This window comes from Choloepus didactylus, chromosome 7, assembly GCF_015220235.1.
Source record: "Choloepus didactylus isolate mChoDid1 chromosome 7, mChoDid1.pri, whole genome shotgun sequence".
Classification (NCBI taxonomy): Eukaryota; Metazoa; Chordata; class Mammalia; order Pilosa; family Megalonychidae; genus Choloepus; species Choloepus didactylus.
In genome coordinates this window covers 61,679,549-61,695,181 of record NC_051313.1, presented here as the reverse complement: position 1 = coordinate 61,695,181, position 15,633 = coordinate 61,679,549, and the positions used below count along the sequence as shown (strand labels likewise).

At 37.7% G+C, this 15,633-nt stretch overlaps 1 long non-coding RNA gene across 1 annotated transcript in view; it reads left to right on the top strand.

Moving 5' to 3' along the window:
• Positions 1-14,630: 14,630 nt before the first annotated feature.
• LOC119540904 overlaps positions 14,631-15,633 on the top strand; it is a 39,603-nt gene continuing 38,600 nt past the window's right edge. Inside the window, exon 1 of the long non-coding RNA XR_005218118.1 lies at positions 14,631-15,117. This is a non-coding gene — a long non-coding RNA (uncharacterized LOC119540904). The remainder of the gene's footprint in view (positions 15,118-15,633) is intronic.

Here is a 15,633-nt window from a genome sequence, read left to right as displayed (position 1 = left end):
TTAGCCTATCCGAGAGAGTTCATTCAGTTTAAATTTCCTGCTGGGAGTCCCTGCCTCGGATTTTACCTCATATCTCTTTACATTCCAGTAACCATGGTTACTTTTCCATATAAGGAGCTGGCGCAGATTCCGTCTTTCTTCCCTTTACCACAGGGCTTGTTTAAGCTGGTTCTGCCTCCATTTTCCCTATTCCATGCTGTCTCTATGTGAAAGCTAAACTTATCCCTTTCTTACAGTACCTACATTTCTAAATAAATACTGTTTAATTTATTTAGGTAAAAGGAATGATTTAACCAAATATTTTCTATTATAATGTCATTGGAGACAGATTTAATGGGTAGCTAAATTTATACACAATTAGCATAGCAATTATTTGTAATGGAGACTTCTTAAGTATTTGTGGGTTTGAAAATGCTTTCTTCTCCTGGCTAATTTAAATTTCTCCCCAATCTTAATACTAATTTTTAGGATACTTTCTCTTCCTAGATTTTGCAAGGTTATACTTTGGTTCCTCTTCTTTCCAAAAACCCACTACTATTTAATTCTTTTGAATTGATTGATTGTTAAATTTTAATAATAAGGTTTTATCATGGCACTAATGATTGCTTTCAAAAACAATTGATATTTTAACTAAAAATTTGTAAAATAAGACAGAATAGACAGATTTTTATTTTCAGGGCTTTTGAGGCAAAGTTTAAACATCATTGATGTACCTCAGCATCAGTTTTTAAAAACAGAAATAAATTGGATAAGAACATGCTTCAGAAATAAAAATAATTTTCATAGAAATAGTGCTCTTCTCTTCAAAAGCACATTCATTAAATGTTTTATTTCAAAGACTAATGTGTCAAACCAGTGTTCTTAGACAATCTTTCTCAGAAGAAATTCCAGAAGCACTTTGGCTTCATTTACAGGAATAAATAAGGGTGTTTCATTTCACACAGCCTCAGGGAATCACAAATTAAAACTTCCCACTAAAATGGATGCCATCTACTCTTCATTATTTCAACAAACAAACCACTCCACTCTGCTGAAGTTGCAATCAGAGTAAAGAATTTATAGTGGCTGAAACCTGCAATTCTGAGAGGGCCTACTTTGCATTCTTTCTGGTAAGCAGCCCACTTCACTTCTTCCTCTGAGTTCCCCAGCACCCCACAGAGCTACTCTTGGTGGTGCAAAGCTCCATTAAGTAAATAGAGGTTCTGTATTTAGAAGCCATCTCTGGGAATTCAAAGTGCTCCAAGAGGGAAATTGGTACTATCAAGATTAAGGTATTAATGAAAAGTTCTGTTAAATTTCTGTTGGGATGCTAATTAATCTTGCAAAAATTGTTAATCAATTCAATTATGTAACACACTAAACTTTAACGCATGGCACAGGAAAAGTAATAGGGTCTTTTAAGTATGCCCAAAGGCGTTTAGAAAATTAACAGAAATATTCTAAACAGAAAATCATCACTAAACAGTGTTTTAGTTTAATCTTTAATAGTTGCCTGTTCTACCACGTTTCCAAGTTTGGGAAATCAATACTGCGTACTCAGATATTTGAGGTATTAGTAGAAATTCAGGAAATAAATTATGAAATGACAGCTATTCCTTTATGGAGTCTTCTACCTGAAGTGCAGAAGAAATCTCAGCCTGGATTTTTAAACCATTCTGGTAGCTTTAGCCTGAATTGTTAAATGAAGAAATAATCCTTATAAACTATTAATCTTTAATGTCTGACTAACCATGCTAACTGTAAGTATTGAGCTAAATGAACTATGCTATATTCCTATCAATATTAAAATATTTTGTTTATGGCAATAGGAAATTGAATCATATCAATTTTGTCTACTATTCAAATGTCAATCCATTTCTAGTATTTTAAAGGTTAAATGAGTCAATATATATGAAAACAGTATGTAAAAGTACAATGCCTAGAAAATACTTGATCTTCAAAAATGTTAGTTTGAATGAGGCACTACATGGGAAAAAGGAAATAGGTGATATGATATAACCATAGAAGTTAGCTACAGCCTATATAGTTCAGTCAGTGAGTATTGTTCCTGGAGATTCTGATCCACTGGGTCTCTGATGTGACTGGGGCAGCTTTAGTTTCTGTTTCATAGCCGGGTCCAAGGTGAGAGCCATTAAATACACATATGGGCAGCAGAATTTCTTTTAAATAAAGAATTTTTATAATTCATTTTGAAGAATTACATTTTAATTTGGGGCCCAATTTCCTGTTGTTTAAAAGAAGAAAGTTGCTGTTAGGGATTCTGTTCTGATTTATAATATGTTTCATAAGACTAAACTAAAGTTAAAGACTTTCTAGTAGGATCCCATGGGATGATTATGCTCTGGTAGGGAATCCTGATCTTGGTTGTAATTTTCAGTTTTGTTAAGTTCAGTAAGTCAGTGTTATTGGTTCACCCAAAGGATGATCAGGTTTTTGCAACTGATTCCTGTTTGCCAAAACCACAAGTGACTATATGAACTAAAAAGCAAATTGTGTATACCAGTCTTTCTGAGTGAGGGGCTGGAGGAAGGGAGACCAGTTAAACAGAAGACAATTATAGTAGGAGAGATGAACAAAAGGAGGCTTGAAAGGAATGGAATATATGAAAGATATTGGTATAGCTGTGATGAACTCATTGAATTTCCTATAAAATTGCTTTTATCAGGTCTGAGCATTGTTTGAAAAGACTGCAGATAGCTTGTAACTATAGGAAGACATTTAAATTTAATGGGCTCCAGAGGCTCCTTGTAGTCACCAAAGCCTAATTTCCAGAAGCTAAGACCTGGACTTCTGGTTCTAGGCTTCTATTGATCTATTAAGATAGATTCTAGTACTAGTTCTAGCTGCTAGAGGAATATCCAGTTCTAGGCTTCTATTGAGCTATCAGATGATCAAGTTGCTTTGGCACATATTAGTATCCCTTAAGATAAATGATTAGTTGTAACTTTGAAGAATATTTTTTTAATTATGGGCCTTCCCTGGAAAAATATGAGGTCTTTTCCATTTGCTTATTTGATGCTTATTTTCCATTTGCTTATTTGATAAATTATACTTTAGGGTTATACATCACTGTGGTTTTCCTAATAGCATTCCCTTTCTTCTCTTATGTCATCATTTACTACTGATTTAAGGCCAATTATGCTTAACACTTGGAGCAGGGGCAGTGGTGATGGTGCTGGGGGCAGATGCAACCGAGGTGGTAGTGGTGGTGTTGGTCGGTGTCATGTAGAAGAAATTAAAGTTGTAATTTAAGCAGAGTAAAACATTTTAAAGAGTGCAAGATCAATTAATCCTTAGGAATTAATCCTCAGGGGTGTTTGGGAATGTGGTCAGTACTGTAATGAGTGCATCAAATTTAATGTTATTACACTGCATGGATAATTAAGTATAGAAATGGTTAAATTTGGGAGGATAAAAAAATAGCAATTATTATCATTCAGTTAATGTTAGGGTTTTAAACCCTAAATTTCTTTAACTTTTCTAGTTAATACTTCTGTTTCCCTTATAAGTTGCAATTGCTTGAGATTAGTACATCATCTTGATCCAAACTAGATGAAATTTACAGCCTAAAGGGAAATTTCATTCTGAGATCAAATTAAGCAATTCTTGATCAGTCTAGATGAGAGTAAATTATACACCTCCGCATAAATCCAGACAACTCGAACAATTATTAATCAATATTAACCATCTTCATTAAAAGAAAAGCAATAGCATATATTAATTGGTATATGGTGTTGATTAAACTGAAGAAAATTGAGTTGGTTTTGCTTTCAAGTTCGTATGATATTGCTTACCTTAACTTTCCCGCTCAAAATTGATTTCTACCTTTTCCTAAGGGACTCATTATCAGCTTTAATAAGCCTCAGATTGATCCCCTTTGGAAAACAAAGAATACATTATTTCCTAGATCTCTAGCTTAATTTATAAAAAATAGATATTATCGGAATTGATAATTCACCTTCAATTGAAGCATATTGAGCTGGCATAGAAATGATTTCTGAAAGAACCAAAATGTAGTCACAGGACTGTAATAAGATAAAAAATCTGGATTAAAAATTTAGCCTCGAGATATCAGTAGAGGTTGAGAAAGAATGTGGGAGATTTAGGATATGCAGAGACTAAGAAGAAAGATGAGTAGAATTCAAAACACTTTTTTATTTTAGATTTTTAATTCACTACATAGTTGTTTTTATATTAGGGAAAAATGCTGCAATTTAATCTATTATTTCTTGGCTTTTTAGGGCTAAAGTCAGAGTTGTGGCTGTCTCTTACCAAAGAAAAAGCCCCACATCAAAGTGATCCCTTTTGGCTATGTTGCCAAAAGTGAACTTTAAAAAATAAATTATTACTCAGAGCTCAACATTACTGCAAAGGAGAGGCTAAAACTGCTTATAATTGTGCCTAAGAGTCTCCACCTGAGTACCTCCTTGTTGCTCATATGTGGCCCTCTCTCTCTAGCTAAGCCAACTCTACAGGTGAATTCACTGCCCTCCCCCTACGTGGGACCTTACTCTGAGGGGTGTAAATCTCCTTGGCAACGCAGGATATGACTCCTGGGGATGAATCTGGACCTGGCATCATGGGATTGAGAACATCTTCTTGACCAAAAGGGGGATGTGAAATGAAACAAAGTTTCAGTGGCTGAGAGATTTCAAACGGAGTCTAGAGGTCACTCTGGTGGACATTCTTATGCACTATATAGATAACCCTTTTTTAGGTTTTAATGTATTGGAATAGCTAGAAGTAAATACCTGAAATTATTAAACTCCAACCCAGTAGGCTTGACTCTTGAAGACAATTGTATAACAATATTGCTTATAAGGGGTGACAGTGTGATTGTGAAAACCTTGTGGATAGCACTCCCTTTATCCAGTGTATGGATGGATGAGTAGAAAAATGGGGACAAAAGCTAAATGAAAAATAGGGTGGGATGGAGGGGGATGATTTGGGTGTTCTTTTTTACTTTTATTTCTTATTCTGATTCTTTCTGGTGTGAGGAAAATGTTCAAAAATAAATTGGGATGATGGATGCATAACTATAGGATGGTATTGAGAACAGTTGATTGTACACCATAGATGATTGTATGGTATGTTAATATATCTCAGTAAAACTAAACTTAATTAAAAGAAAAAAAAACAAAAACTCAGAGCTCAGCTTGAGTGGGCTATATGGCTGTGTGTGGCATTCCAGAGTATCTCTACCTGGGCAGCCCAGTCCTAAATCATTTATTCATTCCTTCATCAAGCAACAGTGACTTACGGAGGATATACTGTGCTAGCCACTATCTATGGTGCCCTTAAAGGTACAGTTATATTTTATTTGCATAGCCTCTCTTATTACTTGAGGGTCTCTTCTGCTTACATACCAGTTGCTTTTACTCATCTAGTGTAGCAGATGCTATGGGTGCTCCACCCATATCCCCTCAGATTCTCATTCACACACATACCTGCTTGACTTCCAAGGGTCAGTAACCCTTGTTTCAGAGTACCTTTCATCTGCCAGATCTCATTTTGCCCACATGCATAAGGCAGGCTGGAAGTGCCTCGGAATTAATGTCCCCCAGGGCATGACCCTTAAGCTGGTGCCTGGTGGTCTATAGTGTAGGAGTATAAATACTGTGGCTCTTCACCCCTTTGCTGGAATAATTCTAGAGCTTCCCTGTGTTGTCTATTGGATTAGCTGACTTAATAATTCACACTGTAATGAGTGCTTTTCTTTCTCTGTATCACCTTCCTGCTACCCTGTTAGGCAGGTCCCGAATAAACCATGTGCACTCAGTCCTTGTGAGGGTTTGCTTCTGGGGGAAGCCACTAAGAACTTCATATTCTCCAAACAATTCACTAGAATCTTGGTTGTAGCAGTGCAAGTCTACAAAATACAGATAGTGGGCAGGATATTTGCTTCTTTTTCAGGCCTGAAGACATGTTTACCCCAACATATGACTAGCCGAATATTACTGGGTTTATTTGATTGTGGACTGCAGATTCACACTGTATGTAAGTGCTATATTGAATAAGCCAGTTTCACTTTGAGATCTCCAAATGACCCACCAAATTGTTCAAGTTACATAATGGAAATAACTGGGTGATTATAAATGTCATTCTTTCATTGAGCAAAATTTATTGAATATCTACAATGTGCCAGATACTATACTAGCTTCGGCAATATAGCAGTGACTAAAACTAAAGACTGCTGCCTTCATGGAAGCTTGAAATTGAGATTATTTGTTGTTTGCAGATATATTTAGCATAATATATGCTGTTCTTGAAAGTCTTAATAGTTGCTAATAGGAGATTATTGGTTTTGTTCAAAGTGTTTAATTCTTTTCCCTAGTATTTGCTTTGCAAGACTCAGAGTTGTGATACATTTCCTTTGTTATGCTCTTCAAACATAGATTACTGATTTTGGATATCTGTTATATCTACTTAATTAGTTCTTTTTTTTGTCTTTATTTTAAATCGTTCTTTTCTTTCAAGAATGACTTTTCATTATTGTAGAATTTTGTTTGTTTCAAGGTCTATGTTATTACTCCACTGGTGTCTCATTGAGATTAACATTTCTCAAAGTTCTCGTATTTGGTTCAGCCATATTTATAGTTGAAACATTTTAAGCTTTTGATTAAGTATAAAAATACTCAAAACTAAATACATTTTTGATTAAGTAAATAAGTGGTCCAAAGCACAAATGATTCTTAATATCATGTAGAACATGTAAGTTTGAGTGTTACATTACATGTTGTAGCAACTTTCAGCTTAATTTTAAAAATATTAAGTTAATACCTCATTAGAAATGCATACAATTCTTAGAAACAGTTACCACCTTCCTGTCAAATTTCAGGGTAAACATTTATAAATAAATAGCTGTGAATTTCTCATGATCACTGGATTCTGGTGCATGCATCAATTGGAGTGTTCAAGTGAAATTTATACACAGCTGAACTTTAAGGAAACATAACATGAAGTACATATACATAGAATCTATTATTTTAAGGTTTGGTTTCATATCATATGTGCATTATTTTGCAAAAAAATATTTTTTAGTTATTCTCTGCCTTTAATATTCTTTGCACATGGAAATGATACTACTCTGTAGTTGCCTTTCTGTTTGCCTACCTAACATTCACTTCCCCTTCTTCTGGAATTAGTATCTTTATTTTCCTATAAGGAATGACCACTCTCAGTATGAAGATTTCAGGGGAGGCTGACTGTCCTGCCAGTTTGGTGGTGGGAACACCATCTAGGTGTGGCAGAGAGTACATTCCTTTGGCCACAGTAATTGGTTCAGGGGTGGAGATGCAAACCAAGTCAGGTCAACCAGAACCAATAGACTTTGGCTATGAACTATGGAAAAGCATTCTTTTTTGTGCTAGGGTTGCTAGGCTGGTAGTCTGTACGCTTGTAGCTGCTGGTAGCCATCTTTGTGACTAGCTGGGAAAAGCTTGCTTGAGAAAAAACCTGTAAAGGGAACTAGAGCATGGATGGAGAGAGACAGAATCCTAATGACAATGCCTGAGCATCTGGATCCAGTGAATACCTGGAGATTCACCCCTGAACTCTTGCTGAAATGAACCAGTAAGTTACAATTGCTCCATCAGTACTCTCCTGCCACCCCTTCATAGTTGGCAATTTTTTTTCACTTGTGATTGAAAGTTTCCTAGTACTTTTTATATGAACCATTGTTCTACCCACCCTCTAAGATTTTCCTGATCAACACACCAAATAAATAAGCATCTATTTTAGGAGACTTTTGGGTCTTGAGGTATGTGCTGGAGAATTAAGCTTTTCTTCCCTATGGGAGCAATAAGAAATGCCTATGGTATTAAATCCATCGTTCAAAGCTTGAAGGAGAGCAGAGCCATTGAAACTCTGAGTATGACCTAATTTTGCAATCATAAAGAAGGCCTATTGTCCTTAGGTATATGCTGTTTATTCAACAACTGTTTATTGACCTCCTGCTATTTTAGTCATCAGGGATAGAACAGTAAGCAGTAGAAGTGAAAAACCCTGACCTCTTGGATGTGACATTCTTATATCAGTTCTGCAGTCTTGATACCCAGAACCAGACCGTTTCTGGGAAGGTGGCACTCAGGAAGACTTCATTCCCCTGCCCAAAATCCTTCAATACTTCCCATGGTACTTAAATGTCATTCAAAGGCCTTAACACGACTCATTTGTCCAAAACCTTATCCTGTGACTTGCTCCCCCTTACTGTGCTGCTCAGTCCTGCCAGCTTTCTTCCCTTTTTTCTAACAATAATCTGTCTCAGAAACCTTTGCATCTTCTCCCCTGCATCTTGCCTACCTCTTGCCCTGACACTTCACGTGGTTGCAGCTTAAATGACATGTCTTCAGAGAGACCTTCCTTACTTTGTCTAAAGTGGGTCCCCTTGATGTAATCTCAAAGAACCCTGTTTTTTCTTTTATAGTACTGATAATAAATTGTAATTTGAATGTGTATATTTATTTATATTTGTGTGTTTAGTGCTTATTTACTACATCTCCCACCACTGTAAGCTCCATGAGGTCAGAAACTATATCTGGTTTGTTCACCACAGAATTACTCAGCGCCTGGCATAGTGCCTAGCACATTGTAAGGACTTAAATATATCTGTTGAATAACTATGGGACTTGAGCTCAGCCTCTTTAGAAGTAGCCTCTACTGTCTCAACCCTTTTTTGAGCCTTTTGCCTTCTAAATCAAGGACCCCTTCTAGCTCTCTTCTTTAGCTGCCTTTCCTAGGGGTCATTCTGGTACAGCAGTCATCATCTATTTATGTGATAGCTGGCCCTCAGTCACCAAACTGGGAGAGTGACCACAGAAACCTGATGAGATAACAGGAACCAAAACAGAAACTCAGCCCTTACAATTAGAGATCCTTCGAGCTGGAATTGAAAGGGGCCCAATAGTCATCACCCAGGCACTGAATTCTAAGTCTGACTGTGGGCAGAAGAGACTCAGGGAGCCACATGGAGGTCAGTGATGAGTATTAGGTTATGGACAAGTGCCAGCTGCTTGGCTGGGAGTAGGAGGTGGTATCTGTTTCTGTACTTACTGCTTACATGTGGCATGGCTGGGTACCCAGGGAAGGACTGACCCTCTAGGTAGAAAAATCAGTATTACCATCTGTGGGTTTCTGGAGGAGTCAGAGGCAGGGGAAATGAGTTGAGCTGATGTTCTGGCCTTGCCTGTCCCATCATTCTTGTTCTTTGTTGGTTTTAGATGAGGTGTAAACAGATCATGTCTTAGCCTACTCTTACCCCTTTTAGGCTTCAAACCTTCTTAGATCTAAAGCAGTAATTTTTCTCCCCAGTATTTTATTATGAAAAAAATTGAAACATACAGAAAAATTGAAATAATTTTACCGTGGACACCGAAATACCTACCACCTAGATTCTATCATTAACATTTTACTCTGCTTGTTTTTATCACACATCTATTCATCTACTCATCCCTCTATCTATCCTTTAATACATCTTAATTTTTGATACATTTCAAAGTAAATTGAAAACACTGGTACATTTCCCCCTAAATATTTCAGTATTCCTATCATTAACAAGAGTTCCATTTTTTTCTTACAGTTTTTTCTTTTGAGGTAAATTTCATATTATAATACATGCACAAATCTTTAGTGTACATTCACTGAGTTTTGACAAATGTGTACACTTGTGTAATCCAAACCCTATCAAGATATAAAACATTATCATCCCACAAATTTCCCTGATGTCCTTTCCCACTCAATTCCTGTCCCAACCCCCAGAGGCTAGGGCTGAATTTTTTTTTTTCTACCATAGTTTCAAGACATTATACATACCTGTTAGTACCATTAATGAGACCTAGAACAATCTTTCTGCAGTAGTTATCTGTTCTTCTCATAATTTAAATAGAAAAGAACCCTGCTTCCAAAATTCAAAACTCAATCAAAACTTGAAAGAAAGAAACAGCATAGCAAGTGCCAGCTTCCTAATGACTTTCCCCAGTTAAGGTCCAAGGTCCAGTGTTACTTTATCTAACTCATATTTCTTCAAGGTGTATCAGCTACAGAATAAAAATGGGTCATTGATGTACAAGGTCACACTAACAGAAGCAAAACAGTATTTTCTGGCTGTCACCTCTGTGTATCCTGCTGGGGTAATTCTGACTTCTTAAATTCTTAACTAGTACTTTCAAGTCTTTATGTATGTCTCACAGAAGCTTGCTAAAGCAGCTAAAATCATCCCTCCATGTTCACGCTAGCTCATTACCCTTCCTTTGCTAAACTGATCTCCTAAGTTCCAAGATAACCTAAAAATGAGTTATTTCCCAGGAGCATCCTTGTTCCCTTTTACAAATAGACCTTTAGTGGCCAAATTTTACTTGTCCTCTAGAGATGTTCAGACGTGTGAATTTTCTGTGAGTTCATAGCTTTGCTTGGGTGAATGGATCCTGTTACTACTATTTCAACTGACATCCTTGAAAATTAAATCATCCATAAGGGCCACACCTTTCTTCTAGCATTTGCTCCTTCAATACAATGGAAAATGGTTTATATTTTATGTTGACTATTAGTTTTTGTACATTCATTTTCTATGTGTTAAACTACAGGCTTTATACATTAAACACTGAGACACCTAAACTACCTTCTTGACATTGAATTTGGACTCTACTAAACCATCTTAACAATGATTTTGAAATAGTGCCAGCCAAAAGTTTAACTTCACTTATGTTCTTGGCTTCATCTAAGCAGCAGTATTTATTTAATATTCAAATATTACTGTTATTAATTAACACAATCATTATTTAAAAATTAAAAAATGAAAGTGCTGATAATGAACAAAGGCTTCAGCAGCTTAATAAATTTGGGACAAAAATTAAAGGTATTAAATGAACTGAAAGCTGAAAGTTGCTATGTGGCAGTCTCAATCAAAGGATCATTAGACTTAATTGGCTTGGGTGTATGTGCAGGCATATTTTTTTTTTAAAGGAAAGAACATACATGGAATGCTAGAAATATACCATCAAAGATTGTGTTTAAAAGGTAAAGTATAATGAGAGATATAACATTTTGTAGCTCTTTGAGAAGAGAACCCACTGTTAAATCTTTCATTGTAATGTCATTTTCCTTTACATATTTATCACAGTTTATAATTACATACATACTATGTGATTATTTATCTAATGTAGGTTTTTCCTACTAACTATAATCTCCCTGATTTTTTCCCCCAGCTACTCTTCCTTGAAAACCTAGCAAAATAACTAGCACTTAGATGGGTTCAATAAATGTGTAGAATGAATTAATGTACTTGTGGTGAATATTCCTTTAGGAAAGCCACCTTGATGTTGTGTTGAAAGATGTGTACATATTAAATATTAATAGACACAGCCAAATTGCTCTCTAAAAAGCATAACTCCCATTCCTGAGGTATTGGAAAATCTAAAAGAGTTGTAGGCTTCTTTGTTTTCTTGTCTCATTGTGAAGACATCAATATGCAACTATACTAAAAAACAAACTAACAAAAAATCCCGCTATTTCCTTGTGTTTAAAATATTTGGATAGAGAAAAAGTTGTTTCCTTTAGGAAAAGATTATTGTTTTGAGAAATTATGTCTTAAAATTTTGAAATAGTTGTTTCGTATATGTTGGTTGGGTGGTTACTCTGAGGAAGTAATGTAAAAACTGAAATTCATATGTATATATGTTGGTTGGGTAATATTTTAGGTGAAGAAAGAGCAAGTGCAACTACATGATGAAAAGCAAAAGTTATGCAATAATAGGGATGAGATTAAAAAACTATAATACATCCATACCTTGGATACTATGAATGAGATAATTCTGTAGGTACTGACATAGAAAGATATTATTATTTTATTGAGTGGAAAAAAAAACATGTGGTATGACCCTATTTTCTTGAAACAAACTCTGTGTTATGTGTGTGCATGTTGAGCCCACAAAGACCAAGGGTCTGGAAGGGACAAACCAAAATGTTAACTATGATAACTCCTAGGGAGTGAGTGGATTGGGAGTTGGATGTGGAGATTTTTAACTTAAGATACTTCTTTTTATTTGAAAAATTTTTTTTCAGCCGACTCATATACATTTTGTAAAAACTTTTTTTCTTATTTTTAAAAAAGCAAAAGAAAAGAATAGGGTATGTGGAAGCATTGGTGTGCAGCTCTTACAGTGGATTTGATAATAAACTTGCAGGAAGCATCAGAACATGTCTTACAGCAATACCTTACTAGACTTAAACAAAATAGTTTAGGTGAGATTGGGGATTTTCAAACGTTTTTAAAGCCTTGGAGCCTGTTATTTAAACTCCATTCTGGGCAGAATTTCTGTCTGTGCAACTGATGAAAGCAGAGTTGCTTGGTGGAAGCTGGGAGTGAGGGGGGACTCTCTCCATGTTCTCCTCCCCTCATAATCTTTTGACAGCCCCTAGGGCTCTGCTGAGCACAGTTTGAAAAACACTGGTCTCTTCCCGGGATGCTTTTGATTTAGTCCTTCCTGAAGGTCAGAGGGATATACCAGCCCTGTGATTCTAAAGCACAAAGAATAAAGAATGCCTACAGGTAACCCCTGAATTCTCTCTTGCCTTATAGAAGACAGGTTTAGAGCAGGAAACATCCATGTCCTTTAAGGTATTTCCAGATGTACAGTAGAGGAGGAACAGGTTTTGTTTTGGAGTCTTATAATTTTACTTCTTAAAATCCAAGCCCTGTGATCTGTGCCCTCTTTATATCTCGAAGAACAACTAGAGCAGTTTTGTTAAGCTGTCAACTATAGGTTCATCATGTCTGCCTGCTCTGCCATTCTTAGACATAAGAGACAAACAATTTTAAGAAAGAGAAAATTGCTCTCTATTTACCTAGGAACATTTCTTTTCCAGGGCCAACCAACCGAACAAAGAAATACATCTTAAAAAGCATAAATAGTACTTAATGGTGAAAAATTTAGGACAATTTTTAAAAGAATTATTCTTCTTTTAGGATGTGCACATAGTTTTATATTTATTGTTTCATACATAACATTTGATTTCTGGGATTATTTGTAGCATTAGAAGCATGATTTTTCAATACCACATATTATATTTAACTTGTTTATCACAATCTTAAAACTTGTTTTGATATAAATGTGCTAGTGTGTTTAAAATTAATAGATAAGGCTTATTGTCACAATGTATTCACATAGATCTAAGTTATTGCTTTGTGTTTTAAATGGCTTTATTTTATTTTTTGTGTGTGACCATAGTAGAAGAAAATAAAACAACCATAGTACTGATGATGAAAAAATTCTTTCTTCCCCACAAGGTGGTACTGTGGTTCTTCTACTCTTTCAAAAATCTTGGCATAGAACTGATATTTCTCTACTTGTCTTCCTTCCCCCAACCTTTTACAGGTGATCTTCAATTAGATTCTAATAAAATGAAAAATAATTTCAAAGGAAATCTGATACTTTTAGGTTTCAGGTACTTGCAAGCAACTAAAATTTCTCTAGCCTTCCGTAAGAGTTTTTTTCCCCCCTCTGCCTTTTGTGTCTTCTTAAAAAGTTCTTACTTGTATAAATTTTGGTTATAGCTTATGGCATTTTAATTATATTATGTATAATATGGTGGTATAGATAGTAGCTTTGTTGTTACAAAGAAATAACATATTATGCATCTCTAAAAAGTTTCAAGAAATGAATGTAAATGCAGCTCACCAACTTCAGACACTTCAACTGTGTGGTGTTACAGTTTTCTCTCTCTTCTAACCAACTTCCCAAATTAAGAACTTGATGCAAGCTTCACTTCTATTAGGTTAAAAATCACAGAATAATGTTTTTTAAAGCACTTGAGTAGACATTGTGCTATTAATTTCTTTTTACACTATTCTTCAGCTTATTTGAAGATTTAAAAAATTCTTTTCATATTTGAGTATGAAACACTGTATATGTTTGCTTTTCTCTGGAAGGTTGGGTTCTGATTTCTGCCCCACGGGTCGCTGGCAGACGTTTACTGAGCCTTCCATAGGTTCTGGGCCTGGCATCGAGGACACGGTGATAAAGAAGCCATGGAGGCCCCTGTCCTCAGGGCAGCGGTGGTCCCAGGGGTCTCGCATAGCAGAAGTTTAATGGTTGGGAGTTGGGCGAGGGGTCGAGTGTCTTGAGACCACGTAAACAGATTGCTCTGTTTATTTGGGGTGGCCTGGGGAGGGGGCTGATAAGAGATTAGGAGGGGTTGCTTTGAGGAGCCTGGGGTTTAGGAAGTGGAAAGAAACCTTTGATGAATTTGTTGGCTACAATAATGAACATGGGAGGAAAAGAAATGAAGGAACAGAAGAAAATGAAAAGGAGTCTGCGGGACATTGGGAAGACAAAACCGAGGAAAAACAGGATCAAAACGACAGAACAAGCCAGAGAAGACAGAACGCAGGAAATAGAAACGAAGAGGAAGATGCGGAGTTGAACGAAGGGGCAGGGTACAAGGAGCTCGAGCCTGGGGGTCCATGCTCTCATTTTATTCTCACAGGGAGCCCGCGGAGAGGGTATCTTCCAACCGTTTTACGGGTGGGAAAAATTGACTTTAGGAGGTTAGGTGACTGCTCAAGGTCACCCGGCTAAGTGCCAGAAGCGGGATGCTCTCTGCTTCTGCACCAGGATCCCGGCTCTGGCGGGACCGCTCGCCTCACCGGGAGAGAACGCGCAGCCAGGGCAGAGCGCGGCCGGGGGCCGACAGCGCGCGGAGCCGGCGGAAGGGCGGGAAGCGGTCATTTCCCCCCAAGCAAGTGCGCTTTTCAGGTGGGCCGCCTGGGGGCTCTCCCGCCGGCTCTTGCCCAACTGGGGTCTGGGCCAGACCCCGCCGCGGGTCGCGGGCAGCGGCTGGGATCCGGCGTGGGGAAGGCGCTCCATCGTTACGACCTCCGCCTCGCCCAGGCTCTTCCTACGCGATATTCGGGTACCCTCGCCACACTGTTCCGCGGCGCGCTCATCCCAGGGTCGGCACCTCCAGTACCGCCCGGAGCTACCGACCGACGGACGCACAGACGCTCCCGCAGGGATCCAGGCGCCGGGCGAGGACAACGGTCCCCCAGAGCCTGGGCTCCGGGCTCTGGACATGGAGCATCGGGGTGAATGAGCCCAGATTCACAGACCCGAGGAGGCCGGGGTATTTACAAACTTCACTGTAACTTACATGAATATATACAAATACATGTGACTAGGAATCTGTGCACCTCACGGTGGGGCGCGAGCGCGGGGTGGGGGTGGAGGGGCAATCACAAGGAAGATTAATGGCCAGTCTATACGGAAATCAATGCAGTTTCACGTTATGAGCACCCTGTTCGATGAACAGCTTCTGCCAGCCTTCAGTAATTATTCAATGATTATTAATTGACGAGACACCTTTCACCTGCAAATGGCTCGTCTGCATTGTCTTTCTTCCAGGGAACTGCGAATTAGAGTTTCTTTGTTAGCGAGAACAAAGAAGAATCCAAATTATTTTAAGGAGGCTTTAGCATTTGACTTGGCAAACCGTTTTGCTACGGATCAACCTTCGCTCTTTGACTCGCCCCCTCTATGTCACAGCCTCATTCAGCATGCAGAACTGTCTTTGGAGCAAGGCTAGTGCTCCTGGTGTGTTTGGGGGGAGGGAGGGCCCTCTTCTAGAGATTAGAATTTTAGA